The sequence below is a fragment of the Macaca fascicularis genome, chromosome 7 (genome assembly GCF_037993035.2).
Source record: "Macaca fascicularis isolate 582-1 chromosome 7, T2T-MFA8v1.1".
Classification (NCBI taxonomy): Eukaryota; Metazoa; Chordata; class Mammalia; order Primates; family Cercopithecidae; genus Macaca; species Macaca fascicularis.
The window spans coordinates 15,187,301-15,206,766 of record NC_088381.1 but is presented as its reverse complement, the minus strand read 5'-3'; the positions used below and the strand labels follow the sequence as shown (position 1 = coordinate 15,206,766).

The 19,466-nt window shown below is 43.1% G+C and overlaps 1 long non-coding RNA gene across 2 annotated transcripts in view; it reads right to left on the bottom strand.

Moving 5' to 3' along the window:
• Window positions 1–19,466, bottom strand: part of LOC107130146 (uncharacterized) — a 54,036-nt gene that overhangs the window by 6,018 nt on the left and 28,552 nt on the right. For both annotated transcript variants that reach the window (XR_010588022.1, XR_001491843.3), the window contains exons 2-4: window positions 6,245–6,354; window positions 4,982–5,074; window positions 4,324–4,412 (exon numbers count right to left, since the gene is read on the bottom strand). This is a non-coding gene — a long non-coding RNA (uncharacterized lncRNA). The remainder of the gene's footprint in view (window positions 1–4,323; window positions 4,413–4,981; window positions 5,075–6,244; window positions 6,355–19,466) is intronic.

The following is a 19,466-nucleotide window of genomic DNA, read 5'->3' as shown; positions in this document are numbered from 1 at the left end:
CCTCTGAAGTAGCCTACCCACCCCAAGGGTTCACTATCCCACCTTCCCCTCTTATTTTCTTATCATTGTCTGACCTGATGTTAGGTCTGGTTTGCTTATTGTTTACTGTCTGGTATCACCCTACACAAGTGTGAGCTCCATGGGAGCAGGGCCCTTGCCAATCTTGTTCACTGCTGTGTTCTCAAGGTTCAGGTGGTATCTGGCACACGGTGGGCAGCAAATGGAGTGTGGAAACACATATTCAGACATACATGTTTGATGGGCTGGGAATCCCCAGAGGAGGTCAAATTGGAGGGAGAAAGACAAAAAACTGGACTCTGGGGGAAAATCCCAAGGGGTCAAGGGCTCTGATGGAGAGGGCAGGACCAGGCAGCCAGGCTCGAGTCTCCGATGTACATGACTGTGTTATGTCATTTCCTCCCCACCTAGGGAAAAAGAGCACTGATGTGTAAAATAACTAGGGCCCTGCAAGCCTGTGATAGAAACCCTTTGGAGAAATCTTATTTTCAGAGAGCTTCCATGAAAACCTCTGACAACCAAGACACTGGGTTCCGGCCCCAAGAGTAACTATTAGGGAGTCCAGGACAAGAGGGCCAGAAAAGCTGTCTGGTTTTCCTCCGCTTGCTGGATAGTGAGATATAAAGCCAGTTGGAGATGAAGGGGATAAAACATATATTTACTTAGTTATTTGGCCATGTCAGGGTATGTTTGCTGTATTGTATATATTTAAAGTGTACAACATGATATTTTGATACACATAGTGAAATAATTACTACAGTCAAGCCAATTAACATATCATCATCTCACAGAGTTACCTTTTTTAGGGTGTGTGGTAAGAACACCTAAAATCTACTCTCTAAGCAAATTTCCAGTACAGATGGTCCTTGACTTTTTGATGGTTTGACTTAAGATGTTTCAGCATTATGACAATGTGAAAGTGATACACATTCAGCATGCTTCAAAAAGGTTATGTCAGAGAAGCATCTGTATATAATAAAATGTTATATAGTCCTTGTGCCGTGCATTAGATTTCAACACTTATTCATCCTACGTAACTGCAACTTTGTACCCTTTGACCTACATCTCCCCCTGGTCCCTTTGGTGACTGCCAACCTACTCTCTGTTTTGATTATTTTTGGATTCCTCATATAAGAGAGATCATATGATATTTGTTGTTCCATGTCTGGTACATTTCACTTAATGTAATATCCTCCAGGTTAATCCATGTTATCACAAATGGCAGGATTTCTTCCTTTTTAAGGCTAAATAATATTCCATTGTGTGTTTCACACACACACACACACACACACACACACACACACACGCCACATTTTCTTTATCCAGTCATCTGTCAATAGACACTTACATTGTTTTCATATCGTAACTACTGTGAATAATGCTGCTTTAGAAGCACAGTGAGAAGTCACCTGGAGCCTTCTCCCTGCCACCACCCAACCCCAAGGCCGTGTCTTGAGTCAGGAAGAGGGAAGCCCCGGAAGAGAAAAAAAAAAAAGGGTGGGGGAAAGACAAAATGGTATCTCTATGAACTTTGGAGATCTGAGAAACAGCTAAGATTGAATTCTCCCTGACCCATTCCAGAGTTTTCTGAGCTGCAACCCCCGCAGGCATACCTTGCAAGTCACATATTATAATTCCTATTTTCCAGGCAAAAAAGTAAAGACTCAAAGTACAGTTGACTGGTTATAGAAACGTGCTTGTCTGACTGCTGGATTACCATCCCTCTGGACCTCCTGCCAGTATTAGAGCCCTAATTTTTAAAGGCACCAGGTGGGCCGTGCTCAGGGAAGGCTGAGCCGCTCGCCGCCAAGGTGAGGGAATCGAGATTAAACTACGCCAGTGGTCTCAGCGCTGGCTGCCCATTAGAACCATCCCAGTCTAGTTAAATCAGCTTATCCGGAGTGAGTCTAGGCCTCAGTAGTTTTATAAAGCTCCCCAGTGATTCAAAAGTGCAGCCAGGACTGAGATGGCCCAACCTAAACTACTCACGACAATTTCCATTCTCATTAGCATGGAGGGAGAGGGTTCTGCAGGGTTCTGGGAAAGCAAAATTCCTTTCTTTGAAACACAAACATACAGTGTTGATGAAACAGGCTGTGCTGCACCCCCAGGTGATGCCTAGAACTGTGGTCACCATCTGGAGAACAAAAGCCAGCACACTAAAGTCGGCAGGGGAAAAGAAGGGGAAAGCCCAGCTACTTAAGATATTATTGGACTGAGCTCGCTCGGTGCCTCACGCCTGTAATCCCAGCACTTTCCAAGGCCGAGGTGGGCAGATCACCTGAGGTCAGGAATTCAAGACCAGCCTAGCCAACATGGTGAAACCCCATCTCTACTAAAAAGATACAAAAATTAGCCGTGTGTGGTGGCGGGGGCCTGTAATCCCAGCTACCCAGGAGACTGAGGCAGGAGAATCGCTTGAACCCGGGAGGCAGAGGTTGCAGTGAGCTGAGATCGTGCCACTGCACTCCAGCCTGGGGGACAGAGCAAGACTGTCTGAAAAAAAAAAAAAAAAAAAAGAAGATATTATTGAACAGATGAATTATCCAACCCTGAAACTGCTCTCCCCTGGACTTCCTGTGTTAAGTGAGTTAATAGTTTGATGTGGCCCGTTTTTGTTGGATTTTTTTAGTACTTGAAGCTGAGAGCATTCTATGTGATATAATCATACAGAAAGCAGCGGAGCTGAAAGTCAAACCAAGTTCAACTCTGAGGCAGCCAATAGAAGCTAAGAGTGAGGAGAGACCAACAGATAAGTGGGAGTTATTTGAATCAGATCAGCAAGTTTCTAGATTGTTTCCAACTATTAAAGGTAGTTTGTTAAGGTTATGAAACGGTATCTTGACTTTTTCTTCTTCTTTTTTTCCTATTCATCAGAATCCCTACATGAAAAAGAAGAACATCATCTAGTAATTAATTGCCAGGTTTAAAAATACAAAACTGGGGAAGAAGACCAGGTTTGAAATTTGGAAGGTGGTTGAAATTAACAGCTAAACTTACGAAGCAGGATTGTCTTGGGTTTCAGTAAAACATCTAGTAAATGTATTCATTTAGTCAATAACCTCAGTGACTAATGAGTCAAACCAGTTTTTCAGTCCAGTAATTTTTCATTCAGGGCCTCCAAATTAAATGTTAGAAAGGCTGCTTTCTAACATTTACTCATTATAATATAATCAAGTCAGTGAAAAATCAGCCACCAGAAATAAAACTGCCTCTTGGAAGGTTCTTATACTTATCTGTACCACCGTATTCCAACAGGCAGCTTAAGGAAAGGGGTCTGTCTGTGCTTTTCAGTTCACAAGCAACCTTGAGAAGGCTAGAAATTTCCACAGCAGTACCAATGAACTGCCTGAAGGTGGCGCTCAAGGGTGATAGTAACAGAGCTCCGGATCTGGCAATTTCAGCATTTGCAAGAAGTCAAGCCAGTTTTTCTTTTTCTCCTGATAAAGCTAATTGCCTTGCATTAACGCACAGCATAAGACTTCGCAGCACAAAAAGAATAACGGAATTATAAAAGGTATAATTTGGAGGCTTTGTCAAGAGCTGTGATGAGCATATCCTAATAGGTATAAATGTTCTGAAGTACTAATGCTCTGTGAAGAGGGGTTTGTGAAGGAGGAACAATGCCTGCATTAGTGCGCGGGCTCTGGAGAGGAAAAAGCTTTTTGGTCTGCAATTACTGGTCTCCTATTCTTTACTTTGGAACACATCTACTTGATGGTTGCTATTTTTTTCAGGCACACTTCCCCCCTCTTGTTTCACATGTACATTCACATGAGTAAAATATTGCTTTTTACACTTTCCTGGGTATTGAAGTTGCTGTCTGATGGAGAGGCTTAGATCCTCACCTTGAAGTGGCTTCCCCTAACACTGGGTCTGTGAAGCTGCAAAGTGCAAAACATGCTCATCTAGACAATACCGTAAGGCCACCGACTTTGGATTTTCTGTCCTACTTCCTGAGCCCGCATCTCCGACTATTCTTTGCTTTGAAGTCCTATAAAAGTATGCACTCTTGCTTCCCCGTAGAGTAAGCTGCTCCTAGAATAGGAACTGCTAACACTTTCTCTTTTATTGCCTTGGCAGTAGCAGACCTCCTACCTCCCAATTCCATATCGCCACCACCCCCCGAGCTCCAGTACTTTCCCACCTTGGGCTAGGACCAGCATGAACATCTCCCTGGCACATCCCCTTGCATTTAGAAGGCCCCAGCCCCTGACCTAAGGTTGCCCCGGTTCTTGGCTTGCTCCCTTGAAGATCAGGTTAAATCCTACTGAGAAGAGAGAAAGAAATTAAAGGTTATCTTACCTAAGGAGAAAATTCTTTCTGATCCCTATACCTTCAAAGACCCTCCTCCGGGCTGGACTGTGAACGCTGAAAGGCAGTCAGGATAGGAGCTGATAGAAATGGATTGCCAGGTAGCCTTGGTTAGTCTCATGTTTTTTGTGGCTTCTAAAGCCTCATCTCCTATTAGCAGGAAGACCTAGCCTCCATATACTCTCCCTTCCCCAGTCTAATAGCCTGGCCTGACTTCCTACCACCTGCCTCTTGAGGTTTCTTTCCCCCAGAACTGCCTCCAGAAGGAAGTAGGCCAAAAAGGGGAAAATCCAAAGTCAGACTTGAGGGTATGAGCCACCAACGGGGCCTGAGAAAACAAAATTACTTTGGTAGAGGAGTGTGTTGTCCCTCCTCAGGGCAGAGCTTGTTCCCTTCATCCACATGCATGTTTTCAGTTAGACAGATGGAAACACAACCTCCAATATCTCTTTCTTTCTGACCAGTACATGTTACCCAGACTAACCACAGGTCATTGAAAGGGTTCAATTGAATGCAATGATCACATCTTTATTCTTCTTTGGAATGGCTCACAGTGCCCCATCCACAGGCAACTTCACAGCAAGAGGGAGGGCTGGCATAGCCTCATACCTGCTGCCAGAACACAGGGACGTGTAATAGTTTTCCTTACCTTTGCATTTGGAATCCTGCTGTTGTAATCACCCAATGGGGTTCATTTTGCCCACTGCCCAGACAGGCCGATTATCAAGACAACAAATTGTTTCTGCAATAGAGAAACAGTTTAATTCATGTAGAGCCGGCTGAATGGGAGACCAGAGTTTTATTATTACTCAAAACAGTCACCCCCAAAATTTGGAGCCTGGGTTTTTTTTAAGGATGATTTGGTGGGTAGGGGGCCATGTAGTAGGGAGAGCTGACTGGTTGGGTCTGAGATGAAATCATAGGGAGTCAATGCCGTCCTCTTGTGCTGAGTCATTTCCTGGGTGGGGGCCACAAGACCAGATGAGCCAGTGTATTGATCTGAGTAGTGCCAGCTGATCTATCGAGTGCAGGGTCTGAAAACTATCTTAAGCACCAATCTGAGGTTTTATAATAGTGATGTTATCCATAGGAGCAATTGGTAAGGTTTAGAGTCTTGTGGCCTCTAGCTAGCTGCGTGACTCCTATGCCATCATTTCTAATCTTGTGGCTAATTTGTTAGTCCTACAAAGATATTCTGGTCCCCCAGCAAGAAGAGGGTTCATTTCAGCAAAAGGCTGCTATCATTTTTGTTTCAAAGTTAAACTAAAACTAGGTTCCTCCCAAAGTTAGTTCAGCCTATGTCCAGGAAGGAACAAGGACAGCTTGGAGGTTAGATGCAAGGTGGAGTCAGGTAGGTCAGATCCCTTTCACTGTCTTCATTTTCTTTCTGTTATCATTTTTGCAAAGGTGGTTTCACTGTTTTCTCCAAAAGTCTTCCAGTCAAACCCAGAAGGTAAGTAAGGCACAGAAGACCTACGGCTTAGAACACCCACGCAGCTATGCCCACCTCCCCACACTGGACAGCCCACAGCACTAGCTGCAGTTCTCCTGATCCTCACTAGAGTAGGTCTTGACCTATTTGTCCTTCCCAAATGTACTTGGAGTTACCTAACATGCGTTAGGCCCAGCCATGCTTATGGTGTTGCTCAGCTCCCTCCCACCAAGCAACTATAATGGTTGATGCCTTCTGGGTTCTTTCTGTTCAGAGGGCTTTAAGCATCGTCTCAAGTCATCTTCACAATACCCCCAGATGACAGTGCTGCTAGCATTCCCATCTCACAGATGAGGACACTGCAGTGCAAAGAGGCTACACAACTTCCCAAGCAAATAAATGCCATGGTAAGTTATGTGTAAAGCACATGGAACACTGGTAAAAGAGTAAGTCAATTTAAAAAAAATAGTCATAACTCACGTTTACTGAGTTCTGTGTATCAAGCCCTGTGCCAAGTGCTGCGTGAACTCCGTTTCCTTATATCCTCGTGTCGGCTGGTGTGGAGATTACATCAGAAGCACGGGCAGGCTCTGCTATCAAGGAGAGTGACCACACTTAAAAAGACACTATCTTTTGACCTTCTGCTCTATTATCTCTTGCTCTGACTGCTAATGTTTCAAACACAGGTTGAACAGAACCAGTTTTCCCACTGCTTCCTCGAATGTCCTCTCATTCTTCACAACCATGGGTCTGGGATAACAGGTGTGCTCCCCGTTCTTCCCCTCCCAGAGCCTCCAGCTGTGCCACTGGGAATTATTATCCCCAACTTAGAAACAAGGGAAGAAAACTCAGATAAGCTAAGTAACTTGCACGAGTTCATTCAGCTTTCAAGGGAACAAGTCATGATGGGGAAAGGGAGATATAAACCCAATGCCTGGCTCCAGAACAAACAAGGAAGATTAGGGCATCTCAGGCAAAGGAAACAGCTCGGACAGAAGTATGAACAAATGTGTTTGATTAAGAACTCCAGAGGAATGTGTACAGTGGAGTACAGGGCACTTGGTGGGTAGCAGTTGGGTAGTAAAGGAACTTTTATGTTGTAGGGGAGGAAAAATCTTTTCCTCTCCTCTCTCCTATTCAGTCTCTGTGGGGTCTCCAAATTAAACTGACAAAAGACAGATGAGCAAGACGAAAAAAAGAGTTTATTTACACCTGCAACGGAGAGATTCAGTGAGGAGTAACTCACCCCAATAGACAGAGATAAAGGGTTTATATACCAAACTTAGCTAGGGGGCTGGGGAGGAGTGTCAGGGCTTCAATGAGAAGGTATAGAAGGTTCTATCAGGCTTTTTCATGTGAATAGAATGGGCAGTCTATCTCCCTGGCAGCTGAATTCACAGGGAAGACCTCAAGGGAGGGCTACTGACAGCTGTATTTTCTGAGAGGTTCTGCTTTACAGCCTTTAGAGAAGTTCTGATAATAATTTCCTTCTGCCTCTTCTTTAGCTAAAGAAGCTCTGGCATTAAAAGTAATGGCAAAAACCGCAATGACTTTTGCACCAACCTAATAATCTCCATACGAATTGTAGGGATTTTGAGTGGTTCCCCACCATGCCATGGCAAAGCATGGCTCTTTATCCTTCAGCCAGAGCTTTTTAAAGCAGTGCTTTCATATGATTAGTTCTACATATCCCTAAGACCTTTGACCAGGATATTTCAAAATAATTTAATGGATTTAGTTAATTAGCAAAACCGATAAGGAAGGATAACAGCACTATCATCTCACTTATGTGAATAAGGAAACCAAGGCAGAGCAGTTAAATGATGTGCGAAGGATTGTGGATTATTAGTCACAAAGCAAAAACCTTGTGCCCGGGTCTTCCAAATCCTGGTCCTGAACTCTGTCCCTAACAACGACACAACGTTTGGCTCCAAGAAAGCTGCCAGTCGGCGCACACTTAGTCCTGTGCTAAAACACAGGAAGAGCTCCAAGCCCCAGTTACCCCCACGCTTGCCACATTCAGGGCCTACTTGAGCTGCATTACTTATGTGCTGTCTCTTCCACAGGTTAGCAGAGAAATACTCGCCACTCTCAGCGTCTTTTGTGTTTGTAGGTGCAAATATTTATTCACAAAGCAAGAAAGAAAATTCAAAGCCCAGCTGACTTTGCCATCCTATGAGCCTCTGCACTGCCTGTTGTACTTTCCCTCTCCAGGTCAGAGCAAAAAATAATTAATCTTCAGCAAACTGAGTGACTGCGTTTCAACAAGTTTAAAGCATCTCATTGAAGAAAATACACCTCAGTCTGGTTTGAGATCCTCGGCAGACTTTGTTACCCTATCATGTTGGGTAAATCTTTTGAAGAATTCTAAGAACCTCATCACAGGAAAGGGTGGCTTAGGGGCCTCTAGCTGTTCTCTGGGCTCCTTTGAGCTCAGAGTATTGATGTTAGGTGGGGCCAAGAAAAGTTGTTTGCAGGGAGGGAGGAAGATGGGAGGAGTGGCAACCATGGGCCAGAAGAATCAGTCACATAAAACCTTGGCTAGCCAAGTATATGACTTCTGAGGACACAGGGCCCCTTCTTCATAGACGGCTATGTCCCCAGCCCCCAGCACGGCACAATAAATAAAATTTAATATAGTTCAAATATATTGCTGACTTAGCAATGAAGAAAATAGGAAGAGGCGACTCAGCCAGGACCCTGGAGACAGTGGCCTAGGGAGGAGTCCTGGTCCCAGCCCCCCAGCTACATGACCTGGGGCAAGTTATAGAACTTCCCTAAGCCCGTTTCTCCTCTGTAAAATGGGGGTCATAGGAACATCTACCCAACAGATATTGGGGCCAAGGGGAAACTTCCCCATCACCTTCTGATGTTTCACTGGAAATTGCTGACAAAAGCTGATTAATAGGAGACAAGGTAGACACATGTATTTGATCATAGTTTTACATGACACAGGAACTTTCAGCATGAAGACCCAAAGATACAGGGGGAACTGTCTATTTTACACTTATGTTCAACAAAGTATGGACAGAAAGGGTCTAACACTGACACTGGGAACGCCCAGCGCTGTCCATCTCAATTCTTCTTGGTCTCTTGTGCAGCGTTTCTTCCTACCGGGTGTGGGACAGGACCCTCTCTGGCAAGGGGGTCCTTTGACCTACAGTCAAACAAGGTAGGTCAGATCATTTCTTCATGGCCAGTTTTTACACAGAAAGACAGGAGGAAAGTTAAAGTAATATTTTTAGGTTATGGCTGACTTGGGGGAAAAGGATTCTGGCTTCTATTACCCACTTTGAGGAAAAGGGATTCTAGTTTATATGGTTAGCCTTGGGAGAGAATGAGAGGCCAGAGATAAGAGGGCAGGAGAAAGTCAGAGAGAAACGGTTGCTTCTGAGGCCTTCATTTTGGGGCACTGTTTTCTAAGACCCTACACAGAGTACCCACAAGAATTGAAGGAGAAACCTCATAGAAACACTTAACCTGGTGTCTGCCACCTAGCAAGTGCCCAATACGTGTTAGTTATTATTAATTAAAAATTCAAGATTGTCCTCCCTGATCCCAGAAAGTCTGTCGTCTCAGTGAACTTTCACAGGTTTTTTCTTTTTTCTTTCTTATTCCTAGAAATGGTATTTGCAAGATGTGTGTATTTGTAAATCTTTGTTCACCACCAAACAAACCAAAACCATTTCCTCATCCAGTTCATCAGTTCCTCATAAACAAAGCACAACTTCTCAGCCAAAAGTTTGTCATCAAAGCTTGCTTTCTTCATTGTTTAACTCAGTCGTGTTCTGTTTCTTATTTTCTGGGAAATGTTGTTGTCCTCAGGTTCCTCTTCCCCAGAGCCAGCAGCCAGGCACCACTGTTTCCATCTCGCTAAGCACATCATGGACATCCTGTGGAGATAATGGATTCCAGAGAGCAAGGGGCCACTTACATGGAAGAGCCCGGAGTCTCTGGGTAAAGGGTGACAGTGCGGAAACCTCACTAATGCACTCTTTCCATTACCATTCTGCAATTTTTCCTGTCTCCCACTATTACCTTCGATTAAGCTTTTCTCTTTAAAACCGTTCGTCTGCCCGGGGTCATTATCTTTCATCTGGCCCAGCAGTCGGCAGCCAGAGATGGCCCTGACACTTCTCGGAAACCTCAAGGTTTGGCGCCGGATAAATTTTTAGATGCCTCCTTAACATGGTTCTTTACGTTGAATGTTTTCAGCTTTAACAAAAGCCACGTGAACACGGGTCTGAAAAAAGTGATATACTTGAAGAAAAAGAACAAAAAAGTCCCTGGCTTTATTTGTGTTCTGTTCCCTGGAGGTGCGCAGGCCAGAGTGGAGGGAGACCAGTGAATTGATTTGTTTTGCAACTGATTTCGCAGCTATGGGTAGATTCTTGAATTTTCTTTGGTGTGTCATTTTAACTCATTTTGTGTCCTGACAACTCTGAAAACCCGGACTACTCCAGTAGCTCTTTCACCAGCCACACCCGAGAGGAGAGAAACTGAGGTGGGCCAGAACTGATAGGAAAGCTATGCTATGACCCCAAGAGAGTCTCACTCTGGAGCACTTGTCTACCAAAATGTTGGAAAATCTTTTATTTTGTAACACTCTGTTTCACTTCCCCACACTCCCGCTTGCATCTTCCGGAAATAATTGAAATCCTGGTCCTTAGTCTCTACATCATTTAAAAGTGTCTGCTCCTGTAATATGTGTGTGCTGCCACCAGATGGCACCAAAAGTCACAACTCTATTGGTATACTACGTGCCAGGCACCTTGCTAGGCATTAAGAATCCAGCAGTGAACCAAAAAGACAGGAACCCAACCTCTCTCTCTGAGTCAAGCAGGAAGGAAGACATTAAACAAAATATTATAAATATTTGAATGGCAATGCTGAGAGGAAGTGCCCAGAGGCTAATCCTGGGAGCGAGCAGAGACAGCAAAGGTCACACATGTTCTATGGCCCTCCTCACATTCTCCAGCCACCTTGCAGTTAGGCGAGGCCTCGTGACCACTGAGGCCAATGAGATGTGAGTGAAAATCATATGTGATCCCTTAGAGCCAAGGTAGAGAAAAGTGAGTATAATTTCTCTACGCTTGTCTCTTCCTTTGCTGTGGTGGCTGGTAACATGATGGGGGCAGAGCCTCTGTTAGCCTGAATCCCTGAGTAATATGTGGAGGACAGCCATCACAGAGCCATCACTAACCCCATGCTACTTGACCCCAATCCTCCACAGCTCATGTTGGATAGATAGCATAAATTTTGTTGAATTAAGCCATAAAGAGTTGGCGGTTCTTTCTGCAGGTATGTCAGTCTGCCTAAGGACTAACTTTCTAGCTGCAGCGATGGGACTAAGAGTGGAGTCTTTCTCCTCTAAGTGAGTGGGCCTTTGCATAAGCAGCACAGACAGATGAGGGATGGAGGAAACAGAAGCAAGCTGCATTGCCACCACCTATCCTCCTGAGACCAGTGAGAAGGAGGGGACTTCCTAACCAAAGAAGCTAGGAAAGCCAACAGGGTATTAAGCATTTCAAGCCGCATACTGAGCACGTGATAACAGACCAAAAGGGTATGATTATTCCAGCAGACCCAGGTTCTGGCCAGGGGAGAGCAGAGCTTGACGTAGCTGATCTCAGTAGGGGTAGCTTGTAGACTTGTCCCAGGCTGCCCGCAGACATGGCCGTGGGGCCTCTCTACTTATAACAGCCACAAACATAATGAAAAAAAAATAGGTAGGTAGCCGTGGGGTTAGTGGGGCACCAATTACCCCATAAATCAATTTGCTTGTGTGTGTGTGTGTGGAGTGGGGTTGCTGGAGCTTCTTATTTTGATATAATTTCAAACAAGAGAAAAAAATGGAAGAATCGTAGAAAGAACTTCCACATACAATACCCTTCATCAAGGTTTACTAGTCCACTTTAAAAGTTATTAAAAACCAAGTAATCTCTTTCATACCCAACCTAGCTATAATGCCTAACCCAAACTTCAATATTAAAATTTCATGAGTCAGCTTTATATATAAGATTTGCAAAATATGATAGAGTAACTGATATGGTTTGGGTGTGTCCCAACCCAAATCTCAACTTCAGTTGTATCTCCCAGAGTTTCCACATGTTGTGGGAGGGACCTAGGGGAGGTAATTGAATCATGGGGTAATTGAATCTTTCCCGTGATACTCTCATGACAGTGAATAAGTCTCACGAGATCTGATGGACTTATCAGGGGGTTCCACTCTTGCTTCTTCCTCATTTTCTCTTGCCACCGCCATGTAAGAAGTACCTTTCGCCTCCTGCCGTGATTCTGAGGCCTCCCCAGCCATGAGGAACTGTAAGTCCAATTAAACCTCTTTTTCTTCCCAGTATCAGATATGTCTTTATTAGCAGTGTGAAAAAGGACCAATACAAGTACCCTTAATGTATAGTTATTTTATATTTTTTTAAAAAAGTAACCCTCATTAGAAAAATAGGCAAAGGCCATAAGTAGCCATTTGAAAAAAGAAACAGAATGGACAAAATTATGAAAAATTCAACCCCTCTAGTAATAAATATAAATTAAAACCTCATTTTCCACCTAGCAGACTAACAAGGGTTTATATGTATGATTGTACTTGTGTTGGCGATAGTATAAGAAAATGGCACTTGCATACATATGTGCTGTTTCTGGAAACTGGTGCAACGAATGATGTAATTGGCTTGTCTGGCAACAAATATCAAAAAAAAATTTTTTTTAATGCATTTGCCTTTTAGCACAGCAATCTTAATTCTAGGAAGGTATCTGAGGGAACAGGCAAACAAATGTCCCTGACCCACCCCAAGAAGAAGTGTATCTATTGGCCAGGCGCGGTGGCTCACACCTGTAATCCCAGCACTTTGCGAGGCCGAGGTGGGCAGATCACGAGGTCAGGAAATCGAGAGCATCCTGGGTAACACGGTGAAACCCTCTCTCCACTAAAAATACAAAAAATTAGCCAGGCATGGTGGTGGGTGCCTGCAGTCCCAGCTACTTGGGAGGCTGAGGCAGGAGAATGGCGTGAACCTGGGAGGTGGAGCTTGCAGTGAGCCGAGATCGCACTGCTGCACTCCAGCCTGGACGACAGAGCGAGACTCTGTCTCAAAAAAAAAAAAAAAAAAAAAAAAAAAAGACGTGACTCCATCACAACATTATCAAAAAAAACAAAAACAAAAACACAAAAACAAAAAAAAAAACAGAATGAAGAAACTTTGGTCAATTAAATGATGGTGTTTTGTACAAAGCACTAACACCACCTACGTAGCACTTATAGAATGCCAGGCTCTGTTCTTAATTCTTTGCATATATTAACGTATCTAGGCCTCCCAATAGATAGGTACGACAATTACTGTCAGCATTTCACAGATGATGAAACTGAGGAAAAGAGAGGTTCGCTAACCAGGTCATAAAGCTAGTCAATGCAGAGCTAATATCTGCATCTAGGCGGTCTGGTCTGAGTCAGCTCTCTTAGACATACATTACACAACCTTTCATTGGATGTGTAGGCCTCTCTCTGCAGCTACTAAAATGACAAAATAGATTGTATTCACTGTCATGAAAAATGTTCACAAGATATGCATGAGAAAAGTCGATTATGAAACATTAAGTACAGTATGAAACCATCATTTTAAAAGGAATTATATATACATGCATATAAGAATATATAAAAAATGGCCAGGCACGGTGACTCATGCCTGACATCCCAGCACTTTGTGAGGTTGAGGTGGGTGGATCACGAGCTCAGGAGTTCGAGACCAGCCTGACCAACATGGTAAAACCCCATCTCTACTAAAAATACAAAAAGTAGTCAGGCATGGTGGTGCATGCCTGTAATCCCAGCTACTCAGGAGGCTGAGGCAGGAGAATCACTTGAACCCAGGAGGCAGAGGTTGCAGTGAGCCAAGATCATGCCTCTGCACTCCAGCCTGGGTGACAGAGCGAGACTCCACCTCAAAAAAAAAAAAAAAAAAAAAAAAAAAAAAAAAAAAAAAAAAAAAGAATGCATAATTTCCTCAAAAGATTAACAGTGTTGGGATTGTAGGAGAATTTTGCTTCTTTTACATCTCTTCATTTGCTAACTTTTCCACAATGATCATACAATTCTTGTAATATAAAATTTTAAATGAATAATTCTACTACCCAATCCTCCTCTGTAATTCCACAAATGGTCTCAGGGACACTCCCTAATAAATATCCTGCAGACCGACCTTTATCTCAGACTCTGCTTCCCGGAGAATTCAGCCTCTGAGGCATCCCAACAGTGCCAAGAGTGGTCCAAGAAAGCAGGCAATGAAATGATGCTTAGGAACTGGCTCACTCACCATCTGGCTGGCAACGAAAACCCCATCACCGGAGGCAGCGGAGCACAGACAGCTCCTGTTCCAATCACTAAAACTTCCTTCATGGCAAATTAGAATGGTGCATAGTGAAAAGGGAATACGATAGCTGGTGCTATGTACTTAGTGTTAGAATAATATAGGGAAAAAGTAATCTTCGGGAAGTGAGATAGGATGCTGTTGCTATACTCCATTGAAGTTTTACAGAAATAATTTAGCTCAAGAAAAGGCTCAGAGCAATTAATGGGCTACTGAAAGCCAGCGTTAAAGTCAGAGGGTCTTTAGGAAGGTAAAGAGGCTTTCCTCACCTGAAGAGAGAGGGCAGGAAAAGTTGAGGCCCAGGTACAGTCCCATGTCTTAATGGTGATTTTTGCCAGAACTCCAGGGAGGGTTAAAACTCTTAATCAAGGCAGATCTGTTATGTCAAAGTTAGGAATGTGGTTGGGGAAAAATGAATCCCGACCTGTGAGGTGGAATGGAATACATAGGTTGATTTTCCTCACACTCTTGAGTTCTCAGATTCCTCTAGATCTTTTCCATCTGAAGAAGAAAGTGAACCACCTCTCTCTGTTAAGAGCTAGGACCACTCCCTTACTTGAAGACAATGTAGAGTCCTCTATCTCCCCTCTGGGCCACTGGGCCTCTAACTGTGTCTTCTAACTAGGAATAAGTTGCAGCTTAACCCAGCTGCAGGTGTGCTGGGCCCGGCAAAGGAGAAAAGGGACTGCACCCCAAGGAGACCCACCTATCATATCCACACATGGGACTGGATTCTGAGTTACTTGATCAAAGAGGCTAGAACATAATACTGAATAAGGAAAAAGTTGACAAAAATAAGTCGAACCTTGTAAAATATTTGAAGGGATTCATTCTGAGCCAAATACAAGTGACAAAGGTTCAAGGCATAGTCTCACGAGGTCCTGAGAACATATGCCCAAGGTGGTTGGGTTACAGCTTGATTTTATACATTTTAGGGGGACAGACGTTACAGGCAGACGTTCATCGATACATGTAAGGTGTACATTGGCTCAGTCTGGAAAGATGAGACAACTCAAAGTGGAGGCGGGGTGCTTTCGGGTCATAGGTGGATTCAAAGATTTTCTGAGTGGCAGTTGGTTGCAAGAGTTATTAATCTAAAGACTTGGAATCAATAGAAAGGAGTGTCTGGGTTAAGATAAAGCATTGTGGAGACCGAGGTTCTTATTATGTAGATGAAGCCTCTAGGAAACAGGTTTCAGAGAGAATAGAGGGTACATGTCTCTTGTCAGACCTAAAAAGGTGCTAGATTCTTAATCTCTCCTGGATCAGGAAAAGACCTTGAAGGGAAAGGGATTCTCTACAAAATGTAGATTTTCCCCATAAGAGACAGCTTTGCATGGCCATTTCAAAATATGTCAAAGAAAATATATTTTGGAGTAAAATATTTTGACTGCTTCCAAGGCCTGCTATCTGTCATGTGATGTTATCCTAGAGTCAAGTTGGAATTTAGTATCTTATTGCTACAAAGAGTCTGTTTTGTCAGTCTTAAGATCTCTGTTTCAGTCTTAATGCTGGTCAGTTGTGCCTGAACTCCAAAGGGACAGGAGTGTCTAATGAGGCATGCCCAACTCCCCCTTTCCATAATGGTTTGAACTAGTTTTTCAGGTTTACTTGGGAATTCACTTGGCAGAGAGAAGGTATCCATTCAATCAATTGAGGGACTTATAATTTTATTTTTGGTTTGTAAAAAGTTTATTGGTTTAGGAGTATGTTTCTGAAATGCAGATTTTAACTTTCTAGCAAGGACCCTAAGCAATGGTATGTTCTAGTCTCTAGGCTATTTCTTAGATGCATGGAAAAAGCAATGGCTCCCACTAAGGGAGGGTGAAATGCCAGAATTACTCTAGCAGCTGCCGGAAGAAGGGATTGAAAGATTCACAGAAGTGGGCATGCTGGAGTAGATCTACCACATGAAGCCAGGATACTCACCAAATGATTACAGTGCACAGGAAAGCCATAAGCAGTACGCTGGTGAGAGGCACACCAGCATCACTAAAAAGCAGAGTGATGCCTCTTCTTCGCGGGTCATTGGTAACTGTAGAAAAGGGGATCGCAGAACACAGAACTAAGCTAACTGATAGCAATAGAGATGATCACAACCACCCTGCTACCCAGTGAGGGTAGGGGGAGTAGAGGACAGATGATGATGTGTAGCTGTCAAAAATCAGATAGATCTAATCGTCATGATGAGCAGCAAAGTTGGAGCAGTCCACAGGGCCAGGCCAAGACAGTTATAGAAACAGTTAAGAAAACACAGCATTCCTAGGGGCAAAATAGATGGACTGTTAACAAAGAACTCTTCAATTTACCATCAAAATAAACCAAAAATGAATAATCAAGACACTGAAGGGGCTGGGCACAGTGACCCATGCCAGTAATCCCAACATTTTGGGAGGCAGAGGTGGGTGGATGACTTGAGGCCAGGAGTTCAGGATGAGCATGGGTAACATAGTAAGACCCTGTCTCTACAAAAAAAAAAAAAAAATACAAACATTAGCTGTGCATGGAGGTGCACACCTGTAGCCCCAGCTACTCGGGTGGCTGAGGCAGAAGGATTGCTTAAGCCCAGTAGGTTGAGGCTGCAGTAAGCTGTGTGAGCAGCCTGGGTGAAATAATGAGACCCTGTGGAGGCGGGGGGCGGAGAGAGAGAGAGAGAGACGAAGGAAGGAAGGAAGGAAGGAAGGAAGGAAGGAAGGAAGGAAGGAAGGAAGGAAGGAAGGAAGGGAGGGAGGGAGGGAGGGAGGGAGGGAGGGAGGGAGGGAGGGAGGGAGGAAGGAAGGAAGGAAGGAAGGAAGGAAGGAAGGAAGGAAGGAAGGAAGGAAGGAAGGACACCAGAGGGCAGTTGCCCCAATAAAAAATCCAAAAAAATCCATGATTTCTTGCCCAGTTACTGGAGCTAACCCAGGTTTTAGACTTGGAACCCAATGAGGGAAGGTGAAGCCAAGTTCCCAGAAGGAAGGACTTTCCAAAAGAGAATCTACCAATGGCCAATAAAAACATAGAAAGCTGTCAACATCAGTTGTCATCAGGAAAATACAAATTAAACCTGAGATGAGACAGCATTCCCACTAAAGTTGCTAATATCAAAAAGACTAGTATTACCAAATGTTAGCCAAAATGGGGAACACTTGACTTCGGATCAAAACTCAAACTCATATTCATCAGGTGTGAGTCCTTGCAGAGTCAAAGTATACATCAGAAACTAACACTGCCCTTCCCAAGACCTGAAGAAGTATAGAAAGGGTTCAGGGTAGAAGCACCTGCTGCTGTGGCCTTTTTTTCATATATTAAAAAAAAAAAAGACTTGCATCTCTTTCTGGAAATATGTAACCTCCGAAAAAATTTTGGTGGGTAACCTTCTGGACTTTTTTTAATACTACACAAATTGTTTAGTAGCCTATTTTTTAGAGCTAATTTTAGACTACAAAAATTGAGAAGGTGGCACAGAGGGTTCTCATGCCCCCTCACCCAGTTTCACCTGTTATTAACATCTTACATTAGAATATTAAATATATTTGTTATAATTAATGAAGTAATGTTAATACATTATTATTCATGAAAGATCATGTTTGTTTGTTTGTTTGTTTTTCATTCCAATTGCCTCAGTTTTTCCCTAATGTCCTTTTTGTGTTTCAGAATTCCACCCAGGGTACATATGACATTTAGTCCTCATGTCTGCTCAGGCTCCTCTTAACTGTGGCAGTTTCTTAGACTTACCTTGTTTTTGACGACCTTGACCATTTTGACTACTGGTCAGGTGTATCAAAGGATGTGACTATGATGGAATTTGTCCATTGTTTTCTTGTGGTAAGACTGGGGTTATGGGGCTCTGCTGTCTTTTTTCTTTAATCAAGGATTTGGATCACTTGGGGGCTAAACTTTGAAAATGGTCCCAATTCCTGACTGAAGAGAGAGTTCTTTCTGATCTCTGGAAAACCTGTCTCTTGCCACTTTAGTGGGCTGAACTAACATTCAAATTCCAAGTCAAAAATAATAGAAAAGAAAGTCTTCGAAAATTTGCTTTTTAAAAAGACCTCCTCTTTGTGCTGCAGAGCCTATAAAGAAACCTCTATGACCATGTGCTTTTATTTAATTAACATTTGTTTAAAAAGTACTGTTTCCCTGTATTCCGTGGGCATACAGGTCATATTTCAGTTCAGTAAAGAGATTTTTCTAATCACTTCATAATCGTTGTGCTTTAATGAAATTCTGAGGAGCAATTAGTTTTTATGAAGGTAATTGGCATTCAAACATCACTTGTGGTTGAGATTTTGTTTTATTTTTCTTTCAGCACAAAAGTGGAAGTGCATGGTAGAGAAGAAAAATCAGTGCACGCTTAATTGGCTTTCAATAGAAAAGCAGGCAGCTGCTCTTCTTGATATATACATTTGTGGCACTTTTTTATCTTGTAAATATCTCAAGCTAAATAAATGAAAAGAAATTTTGAGGAAACAGTTTGCTGTATGAAAAACATGAGTTTTCTTTAAAGTACAACTTACATACAGTAAAATATACAAATTAGATATCAATTTCATGAATTTTGCAAACGGTAAACCCATGTGTCTTCTATCCCAAACTAAATAAGGAACATTTCTATCATTGCAGAAAATTCCCTTATTCCCCTTTCCAGTGAATTTACCCTTCCTCCTCCCCAGAGAAATAACTTTCTGATTTTCATCACCAAGGGTTTGTTTTGCTTATTCTTGATTTCATAGAAATTGAATCAGACTGTAAGCTTTTGTGTCTAGTTTCTTTCAATTAATATAAGATATTGAGATTAACTAGCCATAATAGCATCAATGCGCAGCTCAAGAGACACAGCTCCACTGGCCTCTATGCCCAGCAGACCCATCTGTAATATTTTTTTACTTTTATTTTACTTTAGTTTTGAGACAGAGTCTCTCTCTGCCAGCCAGGCTGGAGTGCAGAGGCACAATCATGGCTCACTGCAGCCCCCACCTCCCAGGCTCAAGTGATCCTTCCACCTCAGCCTCCCAAGTAGCTGGGACTATAGGCACGTGCCACCACACCTGGCTATTTTTTTTTTTTTTTTTTTTCTGTAGAGACAGCTCTCACTGTTTTACTGGGGCTAGTCTTGAATTCCTGGGCTCAAGAAATCTTCCTGCCTCAGCCTCCCAAAATGCTGGGATTACAGGCATGAGCCACTAGACCCAACCCATCTGTAATCTTCTGTTCATCCCAGATGACTTTCTTTAGCTGGGATACTGAAATCTAGGGCATCTCCAGAAGAAGGGTCTGGGAGACATTTAAGACTGAGAAACAGTTGAGAAAATTCAGGCCTGCAAACAGGTTTAGGAGAA